At 42.8% G+C, this 24,036-nt stretch overlaps 1 long non-coding RNA gene across 1 annotated transcript; it reads right to left on the bottom strand.

The window, feature by feature from the left end:
* Positions 1-268: 268 nt before the first annotated feature.
* On the bottom strand, positions 269-18,379 carry LOC118896598. The gene is made up of 3 exons (XR_005020218.1): positions 18,367-18,379; positions 5,614-5,616; positions 269-346 (listed from the first exon to the last, which is right to left on the bottom strand). It is a non-coding gene; the product is annotated as an uncharacterized LOC118896598 (long non-coding RNA).
* Between the last annotated feature and the right edge of the window lie 5,657 nt (positions 18,380-24,036).

Below are 24,036 nucleotides of genomic sequence, written 5' to 3' on the forward strand. Positions count from 1 at the left end.
CACAAAGCCCTTAGAATAACCTTGTCAGTATTAAGCAGATCACAGGAGTTCAAATCTCAATCATTGAGGCCCTATTGTCTCAAGGAGCACTTAGGAAAACCTTCACAATGTTTTATGCCGCCAGGATAATTCTTTTAGCATTGATACTACTTAAAAAGTTCGTTTCCTATGACTTTCTCTAAAAACCTGTAAGCAGCAAGCTTTTGCATGATTTGAAGAGTATTTAAAATTCAGTCTAGAAAAGTTCCAGCTCAAGATGGCAACATAAGAAGATCCTGAATTCACCTCCTCCCACAGACACCCTGAGTCTACAGCTACATACGGAAAATTTTTCTCTTAAGAAAACCTAAAGTCCAAGTCCGGCTGAATGACCACTACACAACTGGCAAACAAGAAGGAAACCACATGAAAACAGGCATACAATCTCAATATAAACGCCACCCCCAGCTCACCCCAGTGAGCCACAACCAGGAGAAAACTCAAAACCCGGAGCTTCTCCCCAAGAAGGAAAGAGTTTGAACCCCACATTGGACACCTTACCTTTTAGGACCTGCACCTGAGAGACGAGCCCCCAAAAGCCCTAACTTTGAAAACCAACAGGGCTCACGTCCTGAGACCCGCAGAGCTGTAACTATCTGAGAGCCAGCTCTTAAAGCGGCCCCGTGCTCAGATGTACCCGCCCCCGGGCCCAGCTCAGAGGCAGCCAATCAAGCCCTGATTTAACATGAAGGAGGCTCACCTGCTTATATTAGTGTTGACCTGAAGGGCAGGCATCTAATTTAACACACACCTCTAGAAGCCTGCTGGAACATTCTCCAGGGACGGAGACTGGTGGGTCCATCTTCACACTCTCCCTTTGCTGTGCTCTAGAGCACCAGTATCTCCCAGAAGGAGCTCTTTCCATGCGCCTGGTGCCCAGATCTCTGTGGCTGCCACCTGGGGCGGGGGATACCTCTTGACCACCTGGCTCTGGAGGCAAGTGGAGCTTGCATTCCTGGTCCCCTGGGACTGTAAAAATCAGTGTCACCCAGAAAGGAGGTCATACCCCAATTTTTGCAGCTGATGCCAGAGTACACATCTCCATCACCTGGCTCTGGCAGGCAGTGGGGCTTACACTTGTGGGTCTCACACAACCGAAGGAGAAAGAATTCTTAAGCAGCTACCACCCCCGGGGCACAGCAAGAGGCAACAGACCCAGAAGCCTATCTTTCTGTGAAGAAGGCCTATTAGCTTATCATCATGGCTGTGGCCTGAGGGGCAAGCTTCTAATGAAACACACATCTAGGGGTTGACCGTAATCCTTCTCAGAGGCCTTGGAGGGCAGGCACTGTCTTTATGCTCTCCCTCTGCTGCACTCCAGAGAGCCGGTGTCTCCTGGAAGGAAGCTTTACACTTGGCTACTGCCTTGGTTTTTGTATCTGGTGCCCCAGTTTTTGCAGTTGCTGCCCAGGGGATGCCCCTTGATTGCCTGGCTCTGGTGGACAGGGGGACTTGCGTTTGTGGATCCTACGGGATTGTAGCAAATCAGAGAGATGGTTCTTGGCAGGCTGCCAGCCCAGGGACTGAGCCGGCGGCAGACTGATACACATCCCCCAGTCATCTGTGAAGGAGGCTCCCTGGCTTGTTCTGGAGCTCCAGCCTGCGGGGCAGGCTTCAGGTTCAGCACACATCTAGTGGATTACGGAGCTGCTCTCAAGGAATGCAGGCTGTGGATGCCATCTTGGCACTCTCCCTCTGCCTCGTTCCAGTATCTCCCAGAAAGAGCTTATATACTTGTTTGGAGCCCTGATTTTTGTGACTGCCAGGTCACCTGGCCAGCAGAGCTTACACTTATGGTCCTACAAAAAATGTATATGTGTACGTTTCCATACTTTAAAAAGCCACTGCCTGAGGGTCTGGCTTCTAAACAGCCTGAAACTAGGGGCCGAGATCCTCCCACTAGGGATGCTGACAGGTCTTGGCACATTCTCAATTACTGGGAGTTATTAAAAATATAATGGGCTGCTTGCATAAGCACAAAGGTTTGAGAGACAAAAAAGCATTGGGGTAGGGTTGAACAACAAGGTTCACCTCCTACACAAGGCCACTCCTTCAAGGCTGGGAGAGGTGGTTGTTTCATCTACTGTACAGAAACCAAAACAGAGTGTCAAGAAAATGAAGAAACAGAGGTATATGTTCCAAATGAAAGAACAAGATAAAGCCTCAGCAAAAAAAAAAAAAAAAAGCCTTAATGAAATGGAGGTAATAGGAGAAGAACAACAGGATCATCACCTCCAAATACGGGGTGAAAGTGACAGTGGCCAGCTGATGAGAACCATCCTTCCTGACAATTTCCTCTTCATCCCCATCTGGAATGTGGGCAGTCAAACAATGTCCTGGGAGAGAACTGGACCTGGGACAGGATTATAAGGGAGGGTCCTGGGACTATGAAAAACCCCGATCAAACTTCTGCTTCTTTGATACTAGCTTGAGGTATCATCTGGTCTGCTTTCCTGGGGGCTCTCTGGCTTCCACAGAGGAGAGCCAGGTGTGTCACAAGAGGGAGTGGAGGGGAGTTTTACAATGATAAAGGAGTCACTCCAACAAGAGGATATAACATATGTAAATATATATGCACCCAACACAGAAGCACTTAAATATATAAAGCAAACATTAACAGACCTAAAGAGAGAAACAGACAACAATACCATAGTAGGGAATTTTAAAACCCCACTTACATCAATGGATAGATCATTCACACAGAAAATCCATAAGGAAACATCAGCCTTAAATGACACATTAGACCAAATGAACTTAACAGGTATATCTAGAAAATTCCATCCAAAAGCAACACAATACACATTCTTCTCAAGTACACAGGAAACATTTTCCAGGATAGATAATATGTTAGGCCAGAAAACAAGTCTTAATAAATTTAAGAGGACTGAAATCATATCAAGTATCTTTTCCAGGCACAATGGTATGAAACCAGAAATTAATTACATGAAGCTGGAAAATTCAAAAATATGTGGCGATTAAACAGCATGCTACTAAAACACCAGTGGGTCGGGGCTCCGGCTCCGCCTCCTGCTCCTGCTCAGCCCAAAGAGCCTCCACCGGCCTCTGCTTTAGGAAATTCAGCCCCTCCTTAGGCTTCAGCCTGCAAGGGACCAGAAGACCATAAAGGTTTAGGAATAAAAACAAAACCCAACACCCACAGGAATAAAAGTCTCAATGTCCATCCAGTCATAAAACCCAGGGGAGGTGCTGGGGAAACTGCCCAAAGGAGACAGCATTACAGACAGAAAAGAGAAGGACAAGTGAAAAATCCACCTACTGGGAAACGCTTGAAAAAATAGGCAACTTTTAGAGTTGCAAAAACTAGCCTAGCGCTCTGCTCAGTGAGAGAGGAGGCCACCAGCTGAGGTGTCGGGCAAGTGCTACCAGAATCCATCAGTCCACAGATCTCTCCCCCAACACCTGCAGCGGGCAAGGAGCTGCTCTTCCCTCCTACTGGGCCTGACTGAACCCCGTTTCTCAACGGTCATTTTGGGGGGTTGATTACAAAGCACACATCATGGATTCTAGAGAGCTATTTTTAAACGTTAAAAACTTTCCCCTAAGAGAGAACAACAGACCTTAAAGATGATCTCTTTTCACTCTTTCCATTTAATAATATATACCTTTTGACATTTCTCAAGAAAGAGCCTACAGACCAGGTATTGTGTCAGGCCTATCTTTCCACGTAGCATCTAATTGAATTCCATCAGCAGCTGAGTTTGTAATCCTAACAACATCCTATGTAGTTAGAACCTCACAATTACAGAGTGCTTCCACATCAATGATCTCATTTGCTTCTCACAGTAAACCTTAAGGAAGGAAAGGGAGGTAATGTCACCCCCATTTTACAGATCAGTAAATTGAGACATACTGCCACTTTGTAGGGCTTATTGGATTAGACAGCAGCTTCCTTGGAAGGCACAGAGGGACTGACTCTGAGGAGGGGTGTATGTTAAAGTTTCAGATCGTGGCAGCAACATGTCTCTGGAAAACAGGATCCTGAAAAGGGGGTTTTTGGGTAAGGATGGGGTCATGAAATACTAGAGCAGGAAGACAAACACTACTTAGGTCACACTGCTGCCTATGGAAAGATCTGGGTGAATGGCCTCCTTCCCTAACTTTCTGCTTTCTCAGTCCTATCCATTCTTCAAAGCCAAACCCAAATCCCATAGATCCAGGAGCCGTTCTTGAGTATCTAGCACAGAGAAACCATAATAACGACACCTTAAGATTTCCATGTGCCTTAGCTCATTACATCATGATAAGCTTTTGAGGTAGGCTTCGTAGTCCGTTTTACAAATGAGAAAAATGAAGCTCAGAGGGGTTCAGTAACTTTTCAAGCTGACACAGCTAATAAGCAGCAAAGTCTGGATTTCAAACTACATCACATCACAGCGGCCTCACCTTCCTGTACATGTATCACATCTTGTATATTGCCTGCCCACGTGTCCCTTAGTTCATCAGCCTTTTGTTGTAAGTTCTTTGAGGGCAGACAGCAAGCCTTATACTTCTTTGTAACCACCCCCTCCCGTACTTAGCAGAGCCCCATGTACACAGTAGGTTCTCAATAAGCATCATATGTTAAATATCTGTTTGGTAGGAACAGTAGTTATTAAGAGGGATTTTTTTGGTACTCTGAATGTCAGGGTCTCTGCTGTATATAATTAAAACAAGAGTGAACATGGAAAAAAAAAAAAACCAATGGGTCAAAGAAGAAATCAAGAGAGAAATTTAAAAATACCTTGAGACAAACAAAAATGGAAATATAACATACCAAAATTTGGGGGATGCAGCAAAAGCAGTTCTAAGAGAGAAGTTCATAACAATAAATACCTACCCCAAGAAACAAGAAGTCTCAAACAACCGAACTTTACACTTCAAGGAAGTAGAAAAAGAAGAACAAATGAAGCTCAAAGTTAGTAGAAGTAAGGAAATAACAAAGATTACAGCAGAAACAGAGACCAAAAAGACAATACAGAAGTTCAATGAAACTTAGAGCTGGTTCTTTGAAAAGATAAACAAAATTGACAAGTCTTTAGCTAGAGTTACCAAGAAAAAAAGGGAGGACTCAAATAAATAAAACAGAAGTAAAAGAGGAAATATTACAGATGGTACAACATAAATACAAAGGATCATAAGAGACTACTATGAAAAATTATACACCAAGAAATTGGACAACCTAGAAGAAATAGATAAATTCCCAGAAATATACAACCTATGAAGAGAGAATCATGATTAAGTAGAAAATGTGAACAGACCAATTACTAGTAAGAAGACTGAATCAGTAATCTAAAAGGAGGTCAACATCATTAGTCATCAGGGAAATGCAAACCAAAACCACAATGTGATATCACTTCACACCTGTTAGGATGGCTATTATCAACAAGACAAGAAATAACAAGTATTGGTGAGGATGTGGCGAAAAGGGAAGCCTTGTGCACTGTTGGTAAGAATATAAACTGGTGCAGCCACTATGGAAAACAGTATGGAGGTTCCACAAAAAATTAAAACTATAACTACCATATGACCCAGTAATTCTACTTCTGGGTATTTATCCAAAGAAAACAAAAACACTAACTCAAAAATATATATGCACCCCCATATTCACTACAGCATTATTTTACAATAGCCAAGATATGGAAACAACAGAAGTGTCTATCAATGGATGAATGAATAAAGAATTTTATATATCTTATACACACACACACACACACACAATGGAATATTACTCAGCCCTAAAAAGAATGAAATCTTGCCCCTTGCAACAACATGGGTGGACAGCATGACGCTAAGTGAAATGTCAGACCGAGAATGACAAATACCATTTGATCTCTCTTATATGTGGACTCTAAAACAAACAAACAAAACACAAAACAAGCTCACAGATACAGGAAACAGATTAGAGATTGCCAGAGGCAGGGGGTAGGGTGGTAGGAGAAATGAGTGAAGGGGGTACACATTTATTTTTTAATGTTTTTAAATTTAAAGAATCTGTGTTACAGATCCATGACATAACTTCATTAAAGGAAGGGGGGGAAATTTATCTGAAAATGAGTAGAGATTACAAGACTGAGGACTAAAGGAACTATATACATAAGGACTGTTCTCTCGTTAATGAAGTGGTTTCCCTCAGTTCTCAATTCTGATACCACTATACGTGTGTACTGGGTTTGAGCAAATAATCAAAGAGATGATGAATAATGGTTAAAAAAAAAGAAGAGACAAATTTTTTTAAAATAAAATACTGTTAATTCTGTGGAGGTTTATTAATAAAAAATAATGTTTAAAGGGGGCAATGTTGCTCATTCTGGTTCTGAATGAGTCCTTCCTCTCTATAAAAAGCAACAAACTTTGTGACTATATAGTGATTGCTCCCTGCCCCCAGGTGCCGGGGTCGGGGGCTGCAGGATTCGGGGCACTGCAGGCATTTTCTTCTTTGTCACACAGACTCTCTCGCATCTTCGCTTCCCTCAGTTGCCATTACCTCTCTCTTTCCTGGTTATCTTCACTTTTCTCTAACTGCTCCTTCTCGGCTCCTCTGCCGGCCCCTGGTCTGTTTCCCCAGAGCTTTGGCCTTCACTCTCACATTGTGCAGATTCCCCAAGGGACATCTTCTAAACCCAAGATGCCCATGTCATCCACCTTGTATGTTGAAGACCCCCACTTACATCTTCAGGCTGCCCTCTCTGCCGAGCTCCAGAACTGGACCCCAAATATATTTAATCACAGGTGTTTATAAAGTTTCTACTATGTATGACATAACTGGGTAGAGTATATCTCTACCTGTTTAGATAATTCAAATTTGACATATTAGAAACTGAAGAGATCATCTTCTCTGTTTCTGAATGTCATCATCAATCACCCAAGCCAGAGAGGGAAAGAGAGAGAGAGAGAGAAGGAGGGAGGAGGGAGATGGAGGGAGGGAGGGAGGAAGGAAGGAAGGAGGAAGGAAAGGGGGGAGGGAGGGAAGAAGGAAGGGGAAAGGGGGAGGGAGGGAGGGAGGAAAGAAAGGAAGCAAGCTCAGTGCTCAGTCTAGTTTGTGGGCAAGAAGTTACAAAATTTATACTGTGGAAGTATAAGTCAGTAATTGAAATGCAATTGAGATATGGCATCCATGATGTCTATGGAATAAAAATACTCAAAAGTACCTAATTCCAAAAATGCTAGGACATTTCTAACATAGAAGTGTATTTTATATGTTCTCATAGGGCTGCTTTAAGGACTGTGGCTAACTTCAGTCTTCTATACCAGGAAGCTGACCAGACTCCCCAAGGAAATGCCTCGGACCTCCACACCCAAAGCACTGGGTTCAGAGCATTGCACACTAAAGAAATGACTCCCACCAAATGCTCATTCCTGACCAGGCAAAAAATAACTCTCCCTATTCCTGAGGTCTGATAGCAGGTGTTTCAGTGAAATGCCAAAGAATGAGCCAGGAACAAGACACATCATACTCAAAAAAGCCTGTGCCAGCAAGGAGAGTGGGAGCAGGAGATGGCAATAAGCTGGGGACTTAACAGGAACAAAGAATGCAGAGACAGAGAAGGTGTGGTAGGGAGATGCTTTCCTGGGATCCATGACCTTCCTCTGACCATACACATCAGAGAACTGCTCAGATGAGGTCAAGAAACTCAACAGTTGGTATTCAACATACCTACTTGGCCAAACGCATCTGTCAGTGTGACCTGAATTGCCTTGGGTTTCACCTATTTGTGGGCGTAAATAGAGTTCGAGAAATGGTATCAAGCAAAAATTTCCTGGTTTACAGTTCTGTCGTGTTGTGGCGTTTTGGTCCCTAAGGACACACACTGACTCTGCCCAGTATGCTGAGCAGCCTGAGAGATGCTTGCATGGGTTTCAGAAACATGTTCCATTTGTTCTTCCACTTTGGCAGCCACTGGAATGTCGGGTGTCAGCTAAGATATCCGAGGATGGCTCTGTCACACTGACACTGCTGTGTGCCCCCCATGAAAGAGCCACATTATCTAGTCTGCCAGGAAACCTGGAAGAGTGGTTCATACCCTGAAGATGGCAGGACAGTCCTGTGTGCCCTTCACTCTCCTTAGGGCCGTGTTCCATGTAGAAACACAGAGATGCTCCTCTTTCCTTAGGACACAAACCTAGTGCAAGGGGCTGAACAGAGGAATAGTACCTTCTTGACTCCTTCATTTCTCCATCTCTGCATCCAAGTATTTGAATCAAAATTATTCCAAAATTCAAACTATTTTGTGAAATGCTTATATGTAATGTTGGGCCTGATACTTATAAAGTGGATAAAAGGTCTCTTCTGAGAGCTTCAGTGTTGAGAGAGTGCACCAGAATGGTAAGTCAGCTATAGACTCAGCGACTATGTTTTCAAGGTTTAGTGGACAGTTCCTATTTCAAGTAGTCTGCTCCATAAATACACTTGTCTTCAGACAATGTGAAAATAAAGTGAATGGAATACTGTGGAGCAAGGAGTACAGTAAGGCTCAGCAGGGTTTCATGAATAACTATGCAGTAAGGACCTAGAGGTTTTTTTAACCATTTTTCTTTTCCTTTCCATTAGAATATATGAAAATAAATTGCTCAAGAATATGAACTTCTGGGACTTCCCTGGTGGCACAGTGTTTAAGAATCCTCCTGACAATGCAGGGGACAAGGGTTCGAGCCCTGGTCCAGGAAGATCCCACATGCCACGGAGCAACTAAGCCCATGCGTCACAACTGCTGAGCTTGCACTCTAGAGCCCGCGAGCCACAACTACTGAGCCCGCACACCACAACTACTGAAGCCCGCATGCCCTAGAGCCCACAAGCCACAACTACTGAAGCCCACGTGCCTAGAGCCCGTGCTCCGCAACAAGAGAAGCCACTGCAATGAGAAGCCCACGCACCACAACGAAGAGTAGCCCCCACTCGCCGCAACCAGAGAAAGCCCATGCGCAGCAACGAAGACCCAATGCAGCCAAAAAAAATAAAATATAAATTTTTTAAAAAAGAATATGAACTTCTAAGTGCCCTTTCAGGCAAAGGCACTATACATTCTCATGTGTGAATCTGATAGTAAATGCATCCTATAAATTCTTTCCTGGAGAACTGAACACAACTCTATACCCATACAAATCTAAGGTTGAGAGCAGTTCGGACATAACCTGGGCTAAGCGGGTGTAGCCTTTCTTCCCATGCGCGGACTGGCCAGACATCCAGGAGGAGAAGGAGGTATAGGATGTTGGTGGAGGAGGTGGCAGCTCTCTTTCCTCCCCAAGACAGAAGGGGCTTACTGTTGACATGGACTCTTCTACGACAGAGTTCTCCACATTTTCTAAAAGGTACTTAGCGATTAAATGAGACAAAATTTAAACATTTCTTTGGCCCTAATTATATGTATCCTTAAACAAATCCCCAAGAAACAAACAAGACCCTTCAGGGAGCAAATACTCCCCTCACAGCACACTTTGTGATCCTCATTCGAAGTGAATTCAGTATTAACGGTGTGACATTTATTGCTGATTAGAGAAACTGCGAGTAAGGAGACGACAAAAATAAACAAAATATATCCAATAGTTCTCAAGGATGGGGGTCAAAAGAACCAGCTGGGGAATTTGTAGGAATGGAGATTATTGGCCTTGCGGTGGCTTCAACCACTATTTGCAATTATTACATATATTATAATCCTATGCATCCGTGCCTTTGCCACGTGACCTAGAATTCCTGCCCTCTGTGTTCATGTTGAGCTTGGCCCTGCAACTTGCCAATGAACCATAGGTGTAAGAGACAGTGTGAGATTTCAGGGCTGAGAACTCCAGCCGGGTCACGGGTTTCAATTTGCTCTCTTGCAGTCCTGCCATTTGCTATATGAAGAGCAGACTCTGGATGGCTACTGGTCCAAGGTGGATGAGAAACTCGTGGAGCAAACCAAACGCAACCCAAACCACAGCCCGTAGCCTGGAACCCAGAGTCCAGCCTCGCCAAAGTGCATCAGACCCACAGACCACTGAGCAAGTTTGGTGGGACGCTTGGAATGCAACACTGTCACAGAAATAGCTGAGCAATACACTCCACAGCCCAACCCCACATAAGACATATACGGTCCTCCACCCCGAATGGCTGAATCCATGGAATACGATTGGAATTCATTTATGATCTACCTAAAATAGCCTAGAAGCATTTTTTAAAATTTATGCAGCAGGGGGTAATACCTACTTTAATTCTACTGCAGAAACTTACAGATTGGTACAGAAATTTACTGTATGACTAGTTATTTCCACTTTGTGCCAGTATATAAATTGTCTTCATCTCTCCATTGCTAGCTCATTATGAGATTACATGATCACTTCACACATCAATTCTTCAAAGGGGGCAATTTCAATTACATGGAAGCCTCCCAACATTGTCGTTAACAAGGAAACATAGTAGGCGGCAAAATCCTGGGCTAGATGTTCATACAGAAGAACTAATGATTACCTCCAAAGTCCACATTTCCTTAATTATAGCATCACATTCAGTAAAGTTAAAGCTTTGTCAGCCATCTCGGAGCTTGATAGGTTTATGTGTTTATGGGGAGAAGGAATCCGTATCATTCAAAATTGATATGTTGTACAAGGGAAGGTTACCATCAGAGTGGAATGAAACAGATTGCACTGCAGTCTTCCTTTTTAAAATAACAAATTCTCCCAAAAGAGAGAAAATAAATAGAAGGGCAAATCATCTCTGTTGCTACATTATTTCTAAATTCTGCACTCTCGTGATGCCCAGAAAAGAATTCACTCTACAGAGTGTATACTCAAACATGAAGCAGCTTGACAATTGCATAAATTAATGAAAACTCTCCACCAAGAAGAGATCTAACTCGATGATGTTTCAAAACAATGTCTAATTTTTTTGCAGCACCCAGATGAGATGTAACAAATAATTTCAGCTAGTGCTTCTTGGGCTAGATGTGTGTGACAAGCTATGACCTAAATGAAAGGAATACTCTTGTTTTCTGTGATTATTTCTCCTCTGAAGGATAAAATAAATCTAATATAGATATTTTGCAAGATACACTATTAAGTTGGACTCAATACAGCCCTATAAAATGGACAGGGTTGCCTTGTGGGGCTGGAACGTGTGGAGGAGGTGGGAGTGAGTGAAAAAGAGAGAGAGGAAATACATCCTACTGAGAATGATGCAGGCGAAGAAATTATCCAGTCTTTTCGTGTTAGTTCCAGGTGACCCTGTCACTCAACCGACCAATATTTCCTTTCCAGGTTTGTGAAGGGAGTGGGGAAGGAGAGAAATATTTGCCAGGGAAAGTATTTTAGCTAAAGTAGTACTAGATAGTACAGTTCAGAGGAAAATGATGTCAGCCTGGGTCTGAGGAGTCTTGATTCCTGTCGTAGCTTCACCACTGATTTTCTCTGTAGCTTTGGAAATGCCCCAGCCCCTCTGGCTCTCCATTTTACCACCTGTAAAATGGATCCTCTCTAAACTACTGCTCTCCAGTGAATGTAGATAACTAGCACAAAAAGATTTACAGACAATGCTATGCAAAGAATATTATTCTAGGCTAGGTGATGCTCACCAAAAGAAAACTGTGTCCACCTCTCTATTTATGATTTGATCATATATTTTTAGTAATAAGGTCATAAGTGATACTGGCCAAAAGGCAAATGAGTCACTCTAAATGTTTCTAGCTAACGCTTATTACGATCAATTTTTCAGGAAGGAAAAATCAAACAAGTTTCACGATCTGTCTCAATTTCCCTTTCTAGAGTCATTAGCCCACACTTTCCACCATCTTTCTAGTTACAGCATGCCACTGTCACACCTCAACTAGTATGTTTCATGCTAGTTTCTCTGCCTAGAGCCCTTCTCCATCATAGACCCTGACAAAAGATCTATGGAGGGGACGCCTCATTCCCCAACCCCACACAATCCTAGAATGTGCTTCTTATGTCTGACTTTCCCCGTCTCCCCAGATTCTTTCCCAGCTTCTCCTGCAGTATCCTCTTTTAGCCTTCCTCGAGGTGTCACCAGCCCTCCCTCAGGACACACCAAATTAGCCCCCTTGCTGTCCACCCCCGGAATGACAGAGCCCATTCCATGTCCTCTGTATAGAACTGTCTTTGGATTCAGCTGGTACTCATGGAGGTTTCTGCAGACTTAGTCTGGAAGGAAGAACGTATACTTCGTGGGCGGAAGGGTGCGATTAGCTCTGCTCATCTCTCTACACCAGCATTACTGGGTTGGGGGCAGTGGTTCCTCTAACTGCAAATGCAGCTGGTCTCCATTATAAGTCATCACGTTCTGGAGGTCACCTGGGCCTGTGTATCTGAAGACTGCCCTCTCTACCTGCACTCAACCTAGGAAGCAACTCATAATACTGCTTTTGTAAGGTCAACGCTAACCCAACGCCCAGATAACTCCCTCAGCCACGTTATCCTGAAAGTGCTCTTGCTGCTTTCCTGGGTCAGTTGTCACTTGACAGAAACCAATATTAACTCCTGGAGGCAACTAAGATGCTGACTGGTGCCCAGTTCACTCCAGCTCTCTGATCACCAAATTTCTGCCCTTGTCATGGGGGGCAGGAGCTTCAGTGCTCTCCACGAATGAACAATGTGTGTGTTTCATAAGGAAGCATATGACTAAAGTTACTTGCAGGTATAAACAAATTCCCCCCAAAGACCTAAAATGGAAAAAAAAAAAAAACCTGTTTGTGAATTCTCACAAGTGTACTTGATGAATTGAGAGTCCCAGTGGGTTCAGCAAGGGTGTGAGGGTCTCAGGAGAGTCTGAATAATGTGTTTCACCTTATTTGACTCTTTCCCATCAAATTAATAGAGGATTAATTTAGATTTCAAAAAACATAATTGAAATATTCTTATGCATAGAATGATCTACTAAAAACAAATTCATTGCTACATCATGCAAGTCTGAGATAGGCAAATTTAAAACCTTTCTATAGGACCTGTGCACATTTTTATAAAAGACAAAGCAGATGAAGAGTATTTTTCTCATAGAAGGGAAATAGATTGTTTAAACACAGGCATTTTGTAAGTACTCCGTACTTCACAGATATGCAAATCTAGGCTCGATGGTGAAGAGTTAATTATTCTATTAATATCCCTGTTATATTTACTTTTCTAACTTTATAATTTTGTTTTTTTTTTTTTTTGACTACAAAATATCAAATCCTTGAAATCCCAAAATACCAGAATCTGTAAGTGTCCTGGATCTTTCTGAACTTGTTTTTAATGCAGAGGAACAGAACAAATCTGCGATAAAACCCTCCAACCCAGGCTTGACAGTTACCAACTTTGCCACTGACCCAACGAGTGACCCAGGGCACATCACTTATCCTCTTGGTGCCGTGTTCCTTCACCTGGAAAATGAAGGTACCATAATAAGGGCTCACCGTCTCACAGGGCTGCAAGGAAGAGTCATGATTAATTCATTTCCCACACTCCAAACGAGAATCGTACAGCACAGTAATAAAATACAGGCAGTGAAGACACAGGTGTTTTAGGATTCTTAAGTTAATGAGATAAAGTATTACTTAGCTTTCAGATGCAATGGCAGACATATTTCAAATCTTGGGTATTATTTACCTTTAAACTGGAAAGAATATTTTCCTGGAGAGAGCGTTGGGTGGGGCCTCTGGGGAATCTTGGGACCTCGGGTCCATGGCCATCTCATCATGCACCGACTGCCTGAGCTCAAGAAAGACACTCTCTTGCTAATCTTTCGTTTTCCCCATCACCAAAACGAGGAGTCATTTTCCCTGTCCCTAAGTTCCCTGCCAAGCCAGACATTCAAGGATTTCTATCATATTCTTTTTTTTCTATAAACAGCAATATAAATTGTTTCATTTTAAAGAATGTCTACATGCGTATAATGGAGTCACTTTGCTGCACAGCAGAGATTGGAACAGCGCTGTAAATCAACTACACTTCAATTAAAAAAAAAAAAAAGAGAAATTGCTTCATTTTACCTTACAGATCACTTTTTGGTGGTCAGATTTCCAATGGTAGCCCAGAATTATTTCTATATACACTAAGTTGGGAAACAAAGAAAACATTTACTTTGTTTTTCTCATTATAAAATAAATTCCACAATAAAATTATATGGAAATGTATTTAGAAAGAGATAGTAACACATTATCTTACTTCTCTTGTGAAAACAATTTGGTTACAGTTTCCTTTAGAGTTTTATAAGAAGGAGTTATTATAAGTATTTTCCTTCACAGTTTTTTTTTTTTAAAGAAATTCACGTTCTTTTATTTATTTATTTATTTATTTATTTATGACTGTGTTGGGTCTTCCTTTCTGTGCAAGGGCTTTCTCTAGTTGCGGCGAGTGGGGACCACTCTTCATCAAGGTGCGCGGGCCTCTCACCATCGCGGCCTCTCTTGTTGCGGAGCACAGGCTCCAGACACGCAGTCTCAGTAATTGTGGCTCACGGGCCCAGTTGCTCCGTGGCATGTGGGATCTTCCCAGACCAGGGCTCGAACCCGTGTCCCCTGCATTGGCAGGCAGATTCTCAACCACCGCGCCACCAGGGAAGCCCTCCTTCATAGTTTTATAAGTATTATTTTTACTATTAATATTTTAATAAAAACAGGTTTATATGAAATACACTTATTACAAAATTGTCTTTGTGTTTAAAAATTCTTCCTGGTCAGCAAGTATAAACCTATTGCATTCTTTCTTCTCAACTGCATTAGATTCCTCTATGAGTCTGTACCACAATATGGGCATCCTTTTAATAAATTTTTTTGTCTAATTTCCCCAATCACAAATTTCCTGTTCAGAAAACACATAGTATCTTTGTACATGTAAATGACTATTGTAGAATAATTAAACCAAGATAGCAGCTTACAATCATATTTTAGGTTGTGTTTTGGTTTATTAATAAACCAACACGTCAGTATCCACCATTTAGTCAAATATGGCTCAACACACTGTCCTGAAAGGCAAGTGAGGGGTACACCGAATGTAAGTTATTATATATGATAAAAACTTAATTAGCCATTTGCCTCAAAATAATTATATCTCTTTTAAAATATCTGCCTCCTTTGTTTGCTATAAATATTCATTTAGATATATAAAATAAACTAAGCAGCATTTTGTCTGCATCCCATCAAGCAAATTCATTGAGGCGTGAGGGCTATATACGCAGTGGAGCGGAAGACCATGCTATTACATGGATAAATGCTCCCGAGTTACTGAAGCAAGACAAAAACAATCTTGGGAACATGGATTTTGGAATATGCTGAAGCAGCCATGTTTGGGGGGATGGGGGAAAAAAAGGGGATTGCTCATAAATAGGAAAAATACCGATGTCATGATATTCCATAAAATTGAGTGTGCTTAGTCTGATTCAGACAAATTGTTACCGTTATGCTATCTGCCTATCAGATATTTTAAACTCATCAAGAAGCCACGGTCAGTTAAGAGACCTCCATAATGGAACGTTTTCTAAGATGATTTTCTTTTAATCACCCAAAGGTCTAATAGGGTGGTTGGCCTGCTTCCCTAATAAAATTTAAATAGCTTTGCCACAGGTCAAAGTGAAGTTGGCCATCCTACAAGGAGTTCATCTGTGACATCCATAATAGCTGCCCAGTCTCAAGGGACTATTTGAGGTTACTGCTTCTGTCAGAAAATAAATAATCACACACACACACACACACACACACACACACACACACATGCATGCACACACAATGCGAGCAGCAGTTTCCTAGCCAAACAAATTTCAATCCATAGTCTGTGACTTTGCCTTATTAAGGTCTGAGACAGCAGCACAACCTCGTTCTACATCCTCCTGGCCTGGCACACCTCATGATTCCTTCCTCACCTACTGCACAGGTCAGAGTTTCCCTGCGGGAGGCACCGCAGCCAGAGACCAGCAGCTCAGGACCTCTCTGCAGGTCCTATTCTTATCCCTTGGGCTATGGCCTTGACTCTCTAGTGGTCCTGTGGCCTACCTCCCATTTCCTATCCCTCTGCTTCATCCATGCCTCTGCTGTACTTTCTGCTTGGCTTTTAGTGGTGCCTTCAGCCTTGAATTCTCAGGAATTAATCCCTCGGGCCCATTCTCCAATGCTGAGCCCAGATCCCAGGGCCTAAGGCCCTCATCTGGGAGGAGACTGAACCTACACCGTTGACATGCCTTTAATTGGTAATCACACATGGCACACGTGTGCAAGGGCACACACATATGCACACATGTTAATAAATGTATCTAGCCATGTATGGGTGAGCCTTCCCAGTTACTCTTACAAGTAAAGCTCAAAAGACTTCCCAGGACTTAGCTTCTCTCCCTCCATATCTTCGATCTGTTTTCTCTTTGTGCGTAACCTTACTGTGCGCACGGTAGTAAGGTGAGATGGCCATGGCGGCTCTAGTCCTTCAAGTTCAAGTCCAGCAAAAAAAAGTCTCTGCCCCATCCCTGAATTCTCAGGCACACATTTGATTGTACTTTACTGGCTTTCAATCTGTCTCGTGACATTCCCTGAACCAACTGTAGTGGCCAGAAAATTATAAACACTGATGCCTTCCAAATTCACCTGAAGCACAGGTTGAAGATTGGAGAGAATCTCCAGGGAGACTCTAGATTTACTGCTGGAAGAAGAGAGAGTGAATGTTGGGGTGAATGATCAAGTACCTGGATGTTAAGATAACCAATTGCTTCATATCTTTGTGCCAGTTATAGAAATTCAGAAGCAGTTCAATCAAGAGTTTCTAACGACTCACAGACTCAGACAGTAGGAAGCCTCAGCAAGCATGTAGCTCCTGGCTATTCAAAATAGCAGCAGCAATAGCATCACCAAGAAGCTTGTTAGAGTTACAGCACCTCAGACTCCCTGGACCTGTTGAATCAGAATCTGCATTTTAACAGTCTCCAGTATGTACAGTAAAGTTGAAAATTAATGATCCAAACTTAACTCTCAGTTTACAGATATGGAACCCGGGATGAGGCAAATGAAGATCCTTGGCTGAAGTCATACAGCTGAGTGGGAAATAGAATCCAAGTCTCTTGTCATTCGTGGAAGGCTTCACTCCAAGTTGACACTACTTTGCATAGTCAACTTTTCAACCAATCACAATTATGTTTTTAATTATGTGCTTATTATTAAAACATACAGGGGCTTCCCTGGTGGCGCAGTGGTTAAGAATCTGCTGCCAATGCAGGGGACACGGGTTCGAACCCTGGTCCGGGAAGATCCCACATGCAGCGGAGCAACTAAACCCGTGTGACACAACTACTGAGCCTGCGCTCTAGACCCTGCGAGCCACAACTACTGAGCCCGTGTGCCACAACTACTGAAGCTCACGCGCCTAGAACCCGTGCTCCGCAACAAAAGTAGCCACCGCAATGAGAAGCCCTTGCACCGCAACGAAGAGTAGCCCCCGCTCGCTGCAACTAGAGAAAGCCCGCGCACAACAACGAAGACCCAACGCAGCCGAAAATAAATAAATAAAATAAAATAAATTTTAAAATAAATAAATAAAACATACATATCAGGATAGAAGTCAGCATAGCATAATGGTTCAGAAGTAGAACTCTGCAGCCAAAGAGGCCTGGATTCAAATCTCACCTCTAGCATTTTCTACCTCACAAATTTGGGAAAGTTATTTGACTGCTGTGAAATGTAATTTCTCAGTTACCTACCTTATAGAATTACTATAGGAATTGAAAAAGACAGGCATCTATGTATATTATAGACATTAAACACTTAATCAGTATTTTGAGCACGCGGAGCTTAAAAATATTATTTTTGTCATTATTTTTCATAGAATAACTTTTTCCACCCATTTCTTCTTTTCATCTCTATCTTCTCAGGCATCAGTAATACAAAGGTGGATAAAAATGAGTGTCTGCCATCCTGGAGACTATATTCTATCAGAGGAGACAGAATAGCAACAAACTGGGCTGTGACAAATGCAAAACCGTCAGCATGCACGAAGCGCCACCAAACCACAGAGAAGAAGCAATTAATTTTGCCTACAAAGGAGAACAAGCTCCTCAGAAAAAATCATACAGTCTGCACCTGGAGGGGGCCTGGGCATTCATCAAGGTATTCCATTACATTTAGTTTTTGAGGAATTAACATGTGTGTGGTGTTGACAGTCGAGGGCATTAAAAAATAAATAAGATAACGCCCCCAACAGCATCATAGGATCTTAAACTGCTGATGGAGGCTGTGCGGCTCAGCCAACATCTCCCCCAGGCCCTTCCCGTTAAGTGGGGCTGTGAAACGAGTTGTGTAATGAAGCAGGGGTAGAAGTGTTGTGTGTCCGATCCAGAGCAGAATGTGGAAGAGAGGGCCCAAGAACACACATTCCATTTGGTGCAGTTACAAGATGGTGGAGCTTTGTGATAGCTCCTTGATAGAGTCCCCTGCTGCCCAAGTGAGTCATGCTATGTGGGTGAGAAATACACTTCGGTGGGGATAAATCGCTCTGACTTAGGGGTTGCTTGTTACCATAGCATAACCCAGAACACCTGACTCATGTGGGATGATAACGTTCATGGAGGGTAACTCCTGATTTTAAAGTGAAGAAAACCATAGCTTCTTCAGAAGGGGCAGGGGGGGACTTCCCTGGTGGTCCAGTGGTTAAGACTTTGCCTTCCAATGCAGGGGGTGTGGGTTCCATCCCTCCTTGGGGAGGTAAGACCCCGCATGCCTCAGGGCCAATAAAATCAAAACATAAAACAGAAGCAATATTGTAACAAATTCAATAAAGACTTTTAAAAAAATGGTCCACATCAAAAAAAAAAGTTAAAAAAAAAAAAGAAGGCGCAGTGGGAGGGGATTGGCCTTAGAGAAGGTGGGGGGGGGGATGATTCTTACTAAACCTACCAAAGTGTTTTACTAAACAACACTTTCTAATCATATTTCCCTGCTCACACAACAGTTTTTTTTTCAGAATTTAATCTTGAAATCCTCCTAAGGACGCACACTTTCTCATGGCCAATGAAACCACCGTACATCACTGGGTCATAGTGCATGTCAGTGTTACAAAAACAGTTATGAATTGCCTTAAGCAAAGCAAATCCATCTGTGCACCTTTGCGTGCTACTTCAAAGCCACCCGACCATCTAAAGTCAAACTTCTTAGGATTAAATAGGCTACAAGGTTGAGGCGCCAGCAAGTGTCACTTTTAACCTCTAGCAAATTTTCACAGCCCGGTGGCAAACTCCTCCCAGATAACATTTCTAATGGGAGGGTGACAGACTTCTAACTAAAGCAGTTCCAATGTGCCACTATAATAACCTATTTCTTTTGATTGCATTTACTTTTAATGATTATTTTCCCTGAGTGCCAATCCAACCTGTGCTGCCAGCCCAGAAAGAGGGGGAGGGGAGGAAGCCAGGACCAAGAACGTTGTCTTGGGCTGCACTGCCACCTAGAGGTACCACTGAAGAACTGACACATTGCTCTTCAAAGAGCAGTGGCCGGCTGTTTGGTTAAAAGGGGACCTTTCTCCCACTGCGCGGGGCTGGGTGAAATAACTGAAATGATTCCCTCAGCTTCACTTAAACAAAATATATTATAAAATATACAATCATAAAATATATAATAACTTTTCACTGAAAACACCCACGGTGGCCCTAAAGAGGAAGATCCTTTAAAGAATGGTTCTGAGGAGCTCTTGGAAAATACACAGTTCTTTTCATTACAACAGTTAGATTTGCAGCTTGAACTGAATAGCTGGAAAATCATTTGGAAATGGATTGTTACAAAAGTCTGAATAGGTCCATCTGGTCAGAACTACACTTCAATTGCAAAAATGAAATTTATTCAAAAGTTATTCAGGTTCAAATCAGAAGCCAGGGAGTATTGTGGGCATAGAAAAAAGGACAAGGCTGATGATGTCTTATTGATTACTGAAGTTCTGCAAATGACAGAATCTGACGGGTGTATTCCTAATTGTCATTATTTCAAGGGCAAACTCAAAAGTCTGTTGTTGACAAGGTCTTTGACTTTCTCCTCAGGCAATGTCAGCTTGTACACAAACGCAAGCCATTTAAAATAAACCTGAAGAACTTGTATTTGGTGAGGACGTTATTTCCAAATGATTAATGCAATGAACACACAAGTTCAGGAAAAAGATAATTTAGGCAGGATTTTGGAGAGGTAATGATTTAGTCAACATTACTAATGATACTTGCAATAAAAGAGGGGCAAAAGCCGGAGACAAATCATTCAAGAGCTTGGGCATTTTCAGCTGCAATCTCTTTGTGACATTTTAAGCCAAGAACTATAGACTCCGCTTTGAATCGAAGGAGCACGTGTACGCTCGGGAACACACCCCAGGACCACAGACTGTGTGGCTCCCTTCGTTTGCATCATTTCTCCGAGATCAAAACACCTAGGGTTTTGATGTTGAAAGAACAAGAGAGCAAAGCCACAAAAAAAAGAAATGTATTTTGCCGTGCAAAAATCCTATTACGCCACAAATACAAAATTCAATATTAGGCAAATTAATAGTTCAACTCATTGGAAGATGGTTATTTTCAGAAGGGCAAAACAGCACAGTTAAAATAACTGTTTACATTTTTGAGTACTTAACAATGGTCCTGGTGCTATCTTAGGGCTTTACTCATTTGGTCCTCAAGCAACGGAGTGCGGTGGACACTATCACATCCGCATTTTACAGATGAGGACAGTGAGGTCCAGAGAGGTTAAACAAACTTAAAGATAGAGCCTAGATCACCAGGTAGTTAGTCTGTCTCCAGAGTCTGTACTTGTAAATACCATGCTAAGCTATCTCATTAAAGAACATTTTCTACAGGACAACACAAGAAACTACAGCTTTTTCCAGTGCAATTGTTCAAGATGATGCCTCCAATTGATGTAAGTCATTGCCTTCCTAGGGACCACTCCTGCTGCCACTTCTGTAGGCTTCCTTTCCTGCTCAGATGCCCATTCAGTCAGATCACCTCACTAAGAGCAGAGGCCATAAACCCTATCAGTGTTCAGGACCTAATGGCTTTCTCTCGTGGATCCTTCTCTGGTTGGAGCTGAGCCAGCCCATTCTTCAGTCACCCCACAAGGAATTTCTTTTTCCCACCAGAGTCCACAGGCCTTCCCCTCCCAGGCCTTGGGCAAAGGTGATTTTCTGAAGTCAATTCAGTATCATTTCTGAGGTAGGTACTCAATAAACATTTGAATAGGATCAATGGAGGTATTTCTGAAGCTTAATCAAGCCAGAGGCGGTTCCTGGCAGCTCTTCTAACCTCACCCAAGATCCCTGATGGCTGAAGATAGAAAGTGGTCAATGGCCTACAGGCATTCATTGTTTTCTCCAAGATGCCCTCTGAAAAAATTGAAACACTGAAAAGTCTCAAAATAAGGATTTTACTGGTTCAAAAAAAAATCAGGGCTTCCCTGGTGGCTCAGTGGTTGAGAATCCGCCTGCCAATGCAGGGGACACGGGTTCAATCCCTGTTCTGGGAAGATTCCCACATGCCGCGGAGCAACTAAGCCCGTGCGCCACAACTACTGAGCCTGTGCTCTAGAGCCCGCGAGCCACAACTACTGAGCCCGTGTGCCACAACTACTGAAGCCCGCATGCCTAGAGCCCGTGCTCCACAACAAGAGAAGCCACCGCAATGAGCAGCCCCCACTCACCGCAACTAGAGAAAGCCCGTGTGCAGCAATGAAGACCCAAAGAAGCCAAAAATAAATAAGTAAATAAATTTTTTTAAAAAATCAGCCAAGAGAAATAAGACTCATCTGCGAATGTCATTAAACTAAATGCCTCTTTGCTGTAGATCCTTTCCAGTGAGGGTGAAAGGGAGGTCATTTAACTGTAACCCCCAGAAGCTGCCCCTGATAATGCAACATGTTCAGTTGGTTTAATTGTTAAGTCTTATGCTATCAGGATATGATAAAATCTAAATTATCCATAGGGTTGGGGAAAAGGAAAGTAGAGGGAAATGAAATTCCCAGGCACATCCCTAAAATGAATCCCATCAGACCATAGCTTCTGTTCCTCTGGTTCAGAAGTATTGAATGAATGAATGAACAAAAGAACCAACAAACCAACCAATGAAGAAAAAACTGAATGAAGAAACCAAGATGCCCTGGGCCAATCAAAGGTAAAAGGTCACCACAGGCAGCCCCAGTAGTACATCTACACAGTGGACAACCACGTAGACCATTCCCTCCTTACACCTAGGCAGTGGCTGCTGCCAAGAGATGCACGTTGTCTAGTGACCTGGCTGGCCTGGCCAGGGGTCGGCGAGCTCCAGCAAGCTGAGCTCCGCAGAGCCAGAGAACGTGCATGGCATTGCGCCCAAGAGAGAGCACCGGAGATGGAAGCCAGAGGAGCCTGTCTGAAACAGGTTTTCAGGACAAAGGAGGCTGGTGGTGGGTATTGGGAGTCAAGAGAGAGCCAAGGTGAGGATCCAAGAGGCCAGTGAGCCAAAGAAGACTGGGCCAAGCACATCAGAGTAGATGCGCAGGAGGGCTGTTTGTGCCAGCACTGAGACCACAAGTATTTTATTTGTTTGGCTGGGCTTTCTTTTTGCTTTGTGTTTATTTTTTAAAATAGGTAATACGTGTACATGGAGCAAATCTCAAAAGTTTCCAAAGGGTATACCAAATGGTAATCTCATTCTCACCCTTGGCCATCAGTTCCCCAATTTTCCTCCCCTGAATTTCTTCTGGATACTTCCACAGGTAGCCTTTCCATATATAAGCATAAATGTATCTACAGCCTATATATCACAAGCCATATCATATTGTACTTATCAGTCTGTATCTTTCTTTTACATTTACCAGGACATCTTAGAAATGGTTCCATAACAGTATATGTAGAGCTGGTTCATCCTGATGGCTGCATAATATTTCATTGTACAGACACACCACAATTTATCATGTTTTTTATAAGGTATATTTAGTTCCTGTGCAAACTTTGCTGTAGCAGAGAATGCTGCAGTGATACGCATTTTGGATGTGTATGAATGTATCTGTAAAAGTGAAACAGGCAGGTTAATAAAGAGTAAGTGCATTTTAAATTGTGACATGTATTGTCAAATTATTCTCCAAAGAGGTGATACAAATTAATATTCCAAACCATGAGTGTGCCTGTTTCCCCAAACACTTGCCAACAAATAGGAAGAGTGAGATAGTATTATTGTTTTAATATGCATTTTTCTTATAATGAATGATGCTGTATAAACTTCATATGATAAAAATTGATGGAGACTTTAGGATTTCTTCGCATGTCATGTGTTACAGAGGATTAGACCCATTTCACAAGCGTGTGGGCAAAGGGGCCCATACTCTGGGATCCGAGACACCTGGGTTTGGAGTTTGAGATGAGGTCCCGTTGATGGAGCACCTACTATGTGCAGACACGCTTGCCCCTCACAACAAGCAGAAACTTGCTCTTCCACAGTGCTATTATTTATCTGAGAAAAGCTGATTAAATGACTTTTCTAAAGCTACATGGCTGATAAAGGGAAGAGCTAGGATTGCAATCCAAGTCAGTTGTAACCACACTCTGTGCTCTTTCTGCGTCCTGGCATTACTAACTGCTAACTTGGAGCAACAAGGCCAGCAGATTTGAAATCAGAAAACCTAGGTATGTCCATCTGCTACTCACTAGCTGTGCGACCTTGGGTAAATGATAACCTCTTTAGGGGCGGGGGAGGTCCTCAGGTTTCTCAAAGAATTTGTCAAAAAGCTGGAGTTGTTACCTTCAAGTCCTTCCAGGCCTCAGTCTGTAGTACCTTGTAATATGGCAAAAATTCAGATGTCCTGTAGGGAAAAGAAAAGCAAAAGCCCTGGCCTATGCAAATGCATCATCATCAGCTCCTAAAATTTCACAGCTGATTATCTTCAAAAACCTCATTTAGGGGCTTCCCTGGTGGCGCAGTGGTTGAGAATCTGCCTGCCAATGCAGGGGACACGGGTTCGAGCCCTCGTCTGGGAAGATCCCACATGCCGCAGAGCAACTAGGCCCATGAGCCACAATTGCTGAGCCTGCGCATCTGGAGCCTGTGCTCCGCAACAA

The sequence above is a fragment of the Balaenoptera musculus genome, chromosome 6 (assembly GCF_009873245.2).
Source record: "Balaenoptera musculus isolate JJ_BM4_2016_0621 chromosome 6, mBalMus1.pri.v3, whole genome shotgun sequence".
Classification (NCBI taxonomy): Eukaryota; Metazoa; Chordata; class Mammalia; order Artiodactyla; family Balaenopteridae; genus Balaenoptera; species Balaenoptera musculus.